Source organism: Coptis chinensis, chromosome 2, assembly GCF_015680905.1.
Source record: "Coptis chinensis isolate HL-2020 chromosome 2, ASM1568090v1, whole genome shotgun sequence".
NCBI lineage: Eukaryota > Viridiplantae > Streptophyta > Magnoliopsida > Ranunculales > Ranunculaceae > Coptis > Coptis chinensis.
This window is the reverse complement of record NC_141457.1, coordinates 76,169,334-76,178,173: the sequence shown is the minus strand read 5'-3', so window position 1 is coordinate 76,178,173 and position 8,840 is coordinate 76,169,334. Positions and strand designations below refer to the sequence as shown.

Genomic DNA, 8,840 nt, shown 5'->3' with positions numbered 1-8,840 from the left:
GTCCTTGTCTTCTATTGTTTTCTTTTATCTGCATACAACATTTGATTCACATTGAGGAGTCACATTTATAGATCCTTCATCAGGGATTTTGCTCAGGCTACAAGAGGAATTCCTCGTGCCTCGTGCAAAAAACGTGAAGCCATTTCAGTATTGTTTGAATACTAGTAAACTCGGTTGGTCACGAGGGGGATTGCCAGTTCCTCAGATAGATTTGGAATTGGCTCCTGGTAAAAATTGGACGATATTTGGATCGAACTCGATGAAACAAGTCAGCGATAATGTTGCCTGCCTGGCATTTGTTGACGGCGGTGAGAGGGCTGAAGAAGCAGTTGTAATTGGGTCATTTCAGATGGAAAATAATTTCCTCTTGTTTGATCTTGAAGGCTCAAGACTTGGATTCAGTTCTTCCTTGTTCTATGTCAGGACTACTTGTAGTAGCTCCCAATTTACATAATGAAGTTCGGTTTTGTTAAATACTTTTCTAATAAATCAGTAAGATCGATCGTTTTAATCTTCTTGCACTTTATAATGCAAACGCATGTGAGAGAAACTTTATTCGGTCCTGGGCATGCCACGCTAGCGTCTCTGACTTGTATTATGTCTCTCATTCAAAGCTATACAGATCCAGATTGTAAAATACATACCGTATAGTATGTTGCCTGTTTTTCAATCTCACTTCGGTAATTTTCAGAAAAGAAAATGGCACACAGGAAAATCTTATGCGCTCGTATTAAACATAGAGACAAACTCCCACAATTAACCTGCATTATCACATTGATGGAGAAGCCCTGGTAAGCGAAAACCACTTAATCACATTGCCGCATCACATTGCACAACGCCTAGCTCATTATTTGCACCGTTGCTAGTAGGTAGCAGGGGCCGGTTAACTAAATAAATTATGAATTATGAGAGGTGGACAAATAATTTGGCCAGTTTGCTAAAATGACTTCCCCCTACTTCTTCACTTTTAGACTTCTCCCAAGACTCATAGCAGGACCAAATCAACCATATTTAACTGTGATCTTGCCGTTAGTCATGTGAAATGTCCCAATTACCTTTTCCAACCTAAAATTGTTTAAATACCCTTTTGACTCAATAAAAACCAAAGTGGATCAAAATAACACGTGTCACCATTCTATACATTTAATCGAATGCCCACGAATATTTGACAAGTATTGGATTTAAAAAATTGCCATTAAGTAATTGGTCCACTCCATGAAAGTGTGGCGTACACGTGTCGTCATCTTAATGGTCAACAAAATCTAATCCAAAGAATGTGATTTAATCAATCCAAATAGTTAGTTTTTAATCTTGACCATCCTTTTAATTTGATCCCACGCCTAACTCAATATCTTCCTCATCACATGGAAAATTAAGAAAAGTTCATTAAAAATTCTATACCATTACCATCATCGGTGATATAACAAATAGATACAAGTCTCGTAACAATCTAAACACAATAGAAATTATGTTAGTGTGGAAATTTAATGAAACAAATTGAGTATGGAACATTTTGGTAGTTAATTTTCAATAAAACACAAAAAATTATTATTAGTATTCCACTCCCACTATATTTAAACAAATTAATCCCTTCCCTCCGCCCAAAAATCACAAGTATTAAATTGGTAATGATAACTTCATGGAGAAATCGTTTAAGCCGTTGGATTGAGTTGATAGGATGGAGACATGTGTCACTAACTCTAATTTTTTTTAAGTCATTGAATTGAGTTGATAGGATGGAGACACGTATCACTAACTCTCTCTTTGTTTAAGCCGTTGGATTGAGTTGACAAGATTGAAACACATGTCACTAACTCCTCTCTTTGTTTAAACCATTGGATTGAGTTGATAGGATTGTGACAAGTGTCACTAACTCTCTATTGGTCTCGAGAGAGTCAAGGATTAGTTTGATAATTTTAACTGGCCGAGGGTAGTATGGACATTTCATCTTGCCCAAATTGCCTGATCACGGTCAAAGGTGGTGGACTTGGTCCTGGGGCTGTGAGTCGAGGGGGGGAGGGGAGTCTAAAAACGTGAAGAAATAGGGGGGGGGGGTAAGTTATTTTAGCAAACTTGATAGGGGTGTCTTAAAAACTGTAATTTGGCAGTCGACAGACAGCACATACAACGAACAAATCATAATCATATACATGTGACTCTGCTTGACACACGAAGACTAGTCCTGCAGGAAACATTGCACTAGCAGGCCATCAATCAAGAACATATAGACAAGATATTGATGGTTGACAAAAATCCGAAAGTTGCCTTTGTTGACGTAGACTCTTTTGCGGCTTATCCTCAGGCACACAGAAAAGACAGAAGTGTGGACCAAATCCATAAATGAAAAACTATATAAAGAGCTCTTTGCACCATTTCTACTCACACCACATTCTAATATGTCTTCTTCAATTAAGTTTCTTCTCTTCACTACTATTCTTCTATTTTCCAACTCCTTCTCCAATGCTCAAACTTCTTTTCACCCCAGCGCACTCATTCTTAACATTATTCAAGATCTATCTACCCTCCAATATGTGACTACTATCAGGCAAAGAACTCCATTAGCCGACATCAGTGTAGTTGTGGATCTTGGTGGCCAATTTTTATATGTGGACTGCTCTCAAAATTATAAGTCATCATCCTATGTCCCAACTCGTTGTGGCTCAGCCCAATGCTCTCTTGCTGAATCCAGGTCATGTTTAACATGCAATGGTCCTCCTAGCCCTGGGTGCAACAGAAACACATGTGGTATGTCCCCAGACAATAGCGTAGCTGGATTCGCTTCAGGCGGTGATCTAGGCCAAGATGTTTTTGCTATCCAATCGACAAATGGGAAAAACCCTGGTCCCGTTGTTTCCGTCCCACGGTTTCTCTTCACTTGTGTATTCACCTTCGTATTGCGAGGACTAGCTAGTGACGTTCAGGGTATGCTCGGACTAGGACGTGGTCCCATCGGTTTACCATCGCAACTTGCTGCTGCATTACGTTTCAATAGAAAATTTGCAATTTGCTTACCAGCTACCATATCAAGCGATATCCTATCAACTAGTGGAGTCATTTTCTTTGGAAATGGCCCATATGTTATGGAACCAAATATAGACATCTCAACCTCACTTATATACACCCCACTCCTCAGAAACCCAGTCAGTACAGCCTCAGGTTACACAACAGGTGACAAATCAACTGACTACTTCATTGGAGTCAAGTCAATCAAAGTCAATGGAAAGCCTATCTCATTGAACGCAACATTACTCTCCATTCAAAGCAATGGATTTGGTGGAACCAAGTTCAGCACTCTTAGACCATACACAGTGTTGGAGACTTCTATCTATAATTCATTAACTCGGGCATTTGTTGAAGAATCCAAGTTAACTAGAGTCGCATCGGTGGCACCATTTGAATTCTGTTTCGATCCCAAAAATGTGGCAAGTACACGAGTTGGCCCTGGGGTTCCAAGTATTGACTTAGTGTTGCAAAGCGAAAGTGTGTTTTGGAGAATTTTTGGAGCCAATTCAATGGTTCGGTTGAGAGATGGTGTGTTATGTCTGGGATTTGTTGATGGTGGTTCCAATCCAAGGACTTCAATTGTTATTGGTGGGCATCAAATGGGAGACAATTTGCTACAATTTGACATCGCTACTTCACGACTTGGGTTCAGTTCCTCACTTTTGTTCAGGCGAACTACATGTTCCAATTTCAATTTCACCTCCAATGCTTAGTTATACTGGAGAGATCTTATTATAAGCAATCTCTACGCAATTAAGCTATGGACGGATAAGGGCTGGTAAATTGATCACGATCACATGTGATCGATGGCCAGTTTCTTGACATGGTATTGTTGAATTTATTCTGTTAGTGTAATAAGTTTGTAAGTTTGGCGTAGTTCCGATATTGTAGAGGTTTGTATTTTGGGGTCAACGACCTGATGTTCTGTTTGATAGAGAATGACTGCACTCTTATTTGGGACAAGAGTTGCCTACGTATTAAGTTTATTGGGGTAAACTTGAGTCAAATCTTACGTAGGTCATCTCTCTCAACTTATAGATGTTTGAGCTGACTTTCCTTATTTGTTCTAGGCCGTTATCAAGTGTAGATTCTCATTGTGTGCTATCTTGATGATTCGCCATTACTCCTGATGTTACAAAGTAAATGTCTCCTTGATTAGTGCGTGAAAAAATTATTGATATGTGTACTGAACTATAGTAGATTTTACATTATGGGTACTGTATTATTTTGTTTTGCAAAATAGGATACCGTAGATTTCAAATATTGCTAATATGGGTATCGTATATGTATACTGTGAAGTATGTATACGTATTTGATGATTTGGCATACTCAATACTCACTATGGCCTAATGAGGCCTCAATTCGGGCCCATGGACTGCACCCATGATCAATTCAGGCCCTCCAGTCCTATTGATTGCACCCATGATCAATTCACAAAGACTAGATTTTCGAAGAGAGAGAAAACAGAAGAATAAGCTGTTGTCTGGCTTTAATGGCAGCAACAACAGCAGCAGGTTTAACAACAAAATCACTTCTTCTATCTCGTTTCAATGACCTCTCCATAAAACCCAAAAGCCCACTTAGACATAATTCCTCTCCAATGACACTGATTCACCTTCACTAATAGCAGAGGAAGAAGAAGCCTGAACAATCCAAACTTTATCAAAAACTCCTTATGCTTCCTCTTCACATTCAGTCCTTTTCTCAATCTCAATTGCTTAAACTTTAATGGCCTATCCACAATCAAATCACAATTACTCGAAGCCATTGGAAGCAGATTCGCAAGGTCGGGGTCCTAAGAAACGAGCTCAATAGCGCGACCATATGACGTTTCAACAGTTTTAAACCTCTTTGGATAATCATTACAAAGCCTAGAATGAAAATTTGGTGGCAACCCATGATCAGTAGCTAAATGAACAAGCTTAGAAAGTAAAATCCTTCTATGACAAGATAACATAAGAAGCTTTTGAAGCTTAATAGCTAAATCATTCGAAATGGTATGTTTTAAACTCAACTCTTGAGCAAAAGAAGTGGAGCTTGGGGTGTAAGTGAGATACAGAGCTGAGAGCTAATCTTGATATGTAGAAGAAGGTAACGAAGATGGGATTTTGAGTACAATCAATGGGCCTGAATTGATCATGGGTGCAATCAATGGGCCCGAATTGAGGCCTCATTTGGCCATAGTGAGTATTGAGTATGCCAAATCATCAAATACGTATACATACTTCACAGTATAAATATATGGTACCCATATTAGCAATATTTGAAATCTACGGTACCCTATTTTGCAAAAATAATAATACAGTACCCATAATGTAAAATCCACTATAGTTCAGTATCCATATCAATAATTTTTTCATTAGTGCATTGACTGAGCTCTAGGATTGCACTAGATGATTTGCTTTCATATATGGCTATAACTGAGATTTGGGACGACCTTAGTTTGAGTCGTTATGATGTACTGGTCATGTGGTACGAGCTGATGGAGATACGACCTGGGTTGTGAACACGTGTGCTGTAGTGATATGAATGTAGAACGGAGGGTACTTACACAATCCCCTTTGTTTTATTTATTGTTTGGACAGTTGTGGTGTGAAAAGAAAAGATAAAACAAAGCTTTTTACCACGTGTCCGATAGCTGGTTTTTTGAACAGTTTTTGGAAAAATGTGTGGGAACAGTTGGATCTGACCCATGGGCCCAAAATCACGGCGGTTTGTTGGTGAGTTATGATTGTGTTGTGTGGGAAACCCAAACGTTTTGTTTTTTTTGAGGTTTGTGCATCTGAAGGGTTTAGGGTCTGGCGGTGGCTTCTCATTTCTCATTCTATCAACACGAGTCAAGCAGAGAAAAAAAGAGAAAGCTAAAAACTTTTCGAGTTTTCGTCTTCAGCTGCGTCTTTTTGAACTTAAAAATTTGATCTTTTTGCTTCTTTTATTTTTGCAATGTCGATTACTAGTGATAGTTTGATTGGGGAAGTGGAGATTGATCAGTGGAGAAAGAAAACTGTAAGTTATGGGGATGATGGTGTTAGGGCACGTAGTGGAGGTGAGGCATCATCGTCCTCTTTATTGGAGATGATGACTGACGTGGCAGTGTCTAGGTCGGTGTGGGACAACTTTGGGGACTTGAGGAGGGAGTTTGGGATTGATAGCCCAGATCTGGTGATATACGACCTGAGTGGCGAGAAGAACGTTTTTGGTTATGATTATGTGCCTCGAGATGGTGGGGTTGTAATTACGTATGGTCAACTGAAGGAGGGGTTGAGGCTGCCATTCTCAAGTCTGACTTTGGACGTTCTGAACTTTTGTGGTAAGTCACCCTTGCAATTTGTGGGTAATAGCTAGAGGGTGTTTCACGTTCTAGATCTGTTGAGAGAGAGGGGTTACAATTTTTGTTTGTCTAACGTGCTAGAGCATTTCACTATGAAAATATCTTCTACCTTGAACTTTGGTTTTCAAGTGATTAAAGGTAAATCACCGGTGATTGTTGGTGTGAGTAAGGAGGAGTGGTGGCGTAGGCCTCTGTTGATTGAGGGAATTATTGTCCTCTTGGGTATGAGGTGGGGAATCGTAGTGCAAGGACTGTTGGTAGGTCGTTTATGTTGGTTTGATGCGTAGGTCATTTGTATTGGTTTGATGTGATTACGTTCTGATATTTGTTTGTTTTGTAGAGGTCGTAATTCGGGGTCGTACGTCCACGGGGGCTATTGAGGAGTTTGCGAAGCTGAGCTGGGAAGAGAAGGCGTCTTTGTTGGTGGAGGTTGCACATTACTTTAAGAGATGAGGCGGTGCAAAAATTAACAAGAAGAAAGCTGAGTAGAAGAAGAGGTCTCGAAAGCTTGTTCTTGATATCTCTGATTCTAACTCGAATACGAAGATGGAGAGGGAGAGCCACAAGAGGGCACCTGTTTTTGGAGTGAGAATGGCTGGAGGAGCTGCTGATAGCCATTCTGCTTCTAAACGACCTGAGGGGGGTGACGGTGACCGGACTAGTGGTGTTGGTGGGAGTGCTGGGGGAGGTGGTGATGCTCTTGTACCCTTCTGGAGGCCTCAGCTGAAGAGGCGTTCTGAGGTGGTTGAGTATGAGGGGGCGAAGAGGTCCCGAATTGAGTCTGAGGAATGACCTGGTATGGGGGAAGGTCGTATTTCTTCAAGTCGGGATCCTTTAAAGAAGATAAATCTGAAGGAGTTGGTTGTTGATGTGGGGGTGTCTAATTCCCGAGGTCAGAAGAAGGCTAGTGAGATTGAGCCAGCTGCCCAGAAGTGCAAGGGGTCGGGGAGTACGGCCCCAAGTGACAAGGGTGCTGAGTCTGAAGTCCTGGATAGGGTGGTCACCTACTACGACCCAGTGAGTGGGTTGACAAAGCTAGTGAAGAATAGGGATTGCAGCTTCAAGTCTTCACTAGTTGCCGGAGGGTTGCTGGAGAGTATTGCCTTGGATGAAGATAGGCACCAGCTGGAGACTGGGAAGGACTTGGAGGTGAATCTGAAAGATATGGATCGCTCCATCTGCTTTGTAAGCGTCCTTCTGAGCTTTTGTTTTGTACTTTGATTTATTGCTTTGTGACTTATTTTGTTGGTTGTCAGGTCCTGGCTATGTATAGGAAGTTGAGGGAGATGACCACTATCTTCGACCTGTACAAGAAAGAGCTGGATGCTGCCAAGAAGGCCTATGACAAGCTTCTGGTTGTGCAAGAGGTGGAAAGGGCTGAAGTTTGAGGGCTAAGGGCTCAAGTCGGGGAGTTAGCTGGGAGGGTAGCCTTGTTGCAACCATCACTTGATGCTTCAAAAGTGGAGGTTCAGCACTGGATTGATGAGAGCAAGCGAGCGTAGGACGTTGCTGAACGAGCTCAGAAGGAGTACAACGACCTGGTTGATCTGGTAGAGTGTGGGGATGTCTACGTTCTAGTGGATGACTACATGGAACTAGAACGTAAGTACAAAACCCTTAAGAGGTCGGTCGAAAGTGGGGTTGCAACAGTAGCTGTGGAAAGTGCTGTTATAGATGCTAGTAGACGACCTGATCTACCAACCGACCAAAGTGCTGCTTCAGCTGCTATGCCAACTGAAGATGTTGCCACAGAAGTGCTGAATGCAAGTGGTGATTCAGCTTGTGGCCCTGTTAGTGAAGAGGGCTGCCTATTGGAGCCCTTGAATGTGGAGAATCTTCCTTGTGTCCTCTGATTGGATCTTGTAATCTTTAGTGATGACTTTTTGAACTATATGTCCCTCTGATACTGATAACTGATGTTTTTGGTGATGGGGGTGCTGAGGTCGTTTTCTCAGGATAACATGGGGGTGTCTAGCATCTAACCAAATTTTGTAAGAAGTAAAATATTTAAATTACTTACTTGTTCTAAATTGATATTGTCTTTGAATGTTGTATAAATGTGGTTGCTTCCGTTGCTTTCTGATTTGGTGTTTGACGACCTGTGTTGTATAGTAGTAGATGCTTGTAGGTCGGTTGACGCTTTGCTTGTAGGTTGTAAGTGTTTGTTTACGACCTAATAAATGCGCGTAGCTAGTACCTAGGTTTCCTTGTGTCCCTAGGTATTTTTTTTGATTGAGACGTTTCTTTTGGGGAAACTCATTATTGATTTTGGCCGATAATTAGCCTTTGAGTGGCCATTATGGTTAAGCCTAACTTAACCCTTTTGAAGGCCTTAAGTTGACTTCGGGTCCTTTTGGGGGTCCCTGGGATTGTATTTGACTGGTAATTGGCATTTGTGCGGCAATTACAGTTGAATCATGCTTAATCCTGGCGTTGGTGTTAAGTTGATTGTGTTCCTTTTGGGGGACCGTAGATTGAATTTGACTGATAGTTAACCACTGCGTGG

General features: G+C 41.2%; 1 pseudogene across 1 annotated transcript; it reads left to right on the top strand.

Moving 5' to 3' along the window:
• The first annotated feature begins 2,376 nt into the window (after nucleotides 1–2,376).
• On the top strand, nucleotides 2,377–4,185 carry LOC147517891 (putative aspartic proteinase GIP2 pseudogene; annotated as a pseudogene). The gene has a single exon (XR_015211608.1). The product of XR_015211608.1 is annotated as a putative aspartic proteinase GIP2 pseudogene (transcript).
• The last annotated feature ends 4,655 nt before the right edge of the window (nucleotides 4,186–8,840 follow it).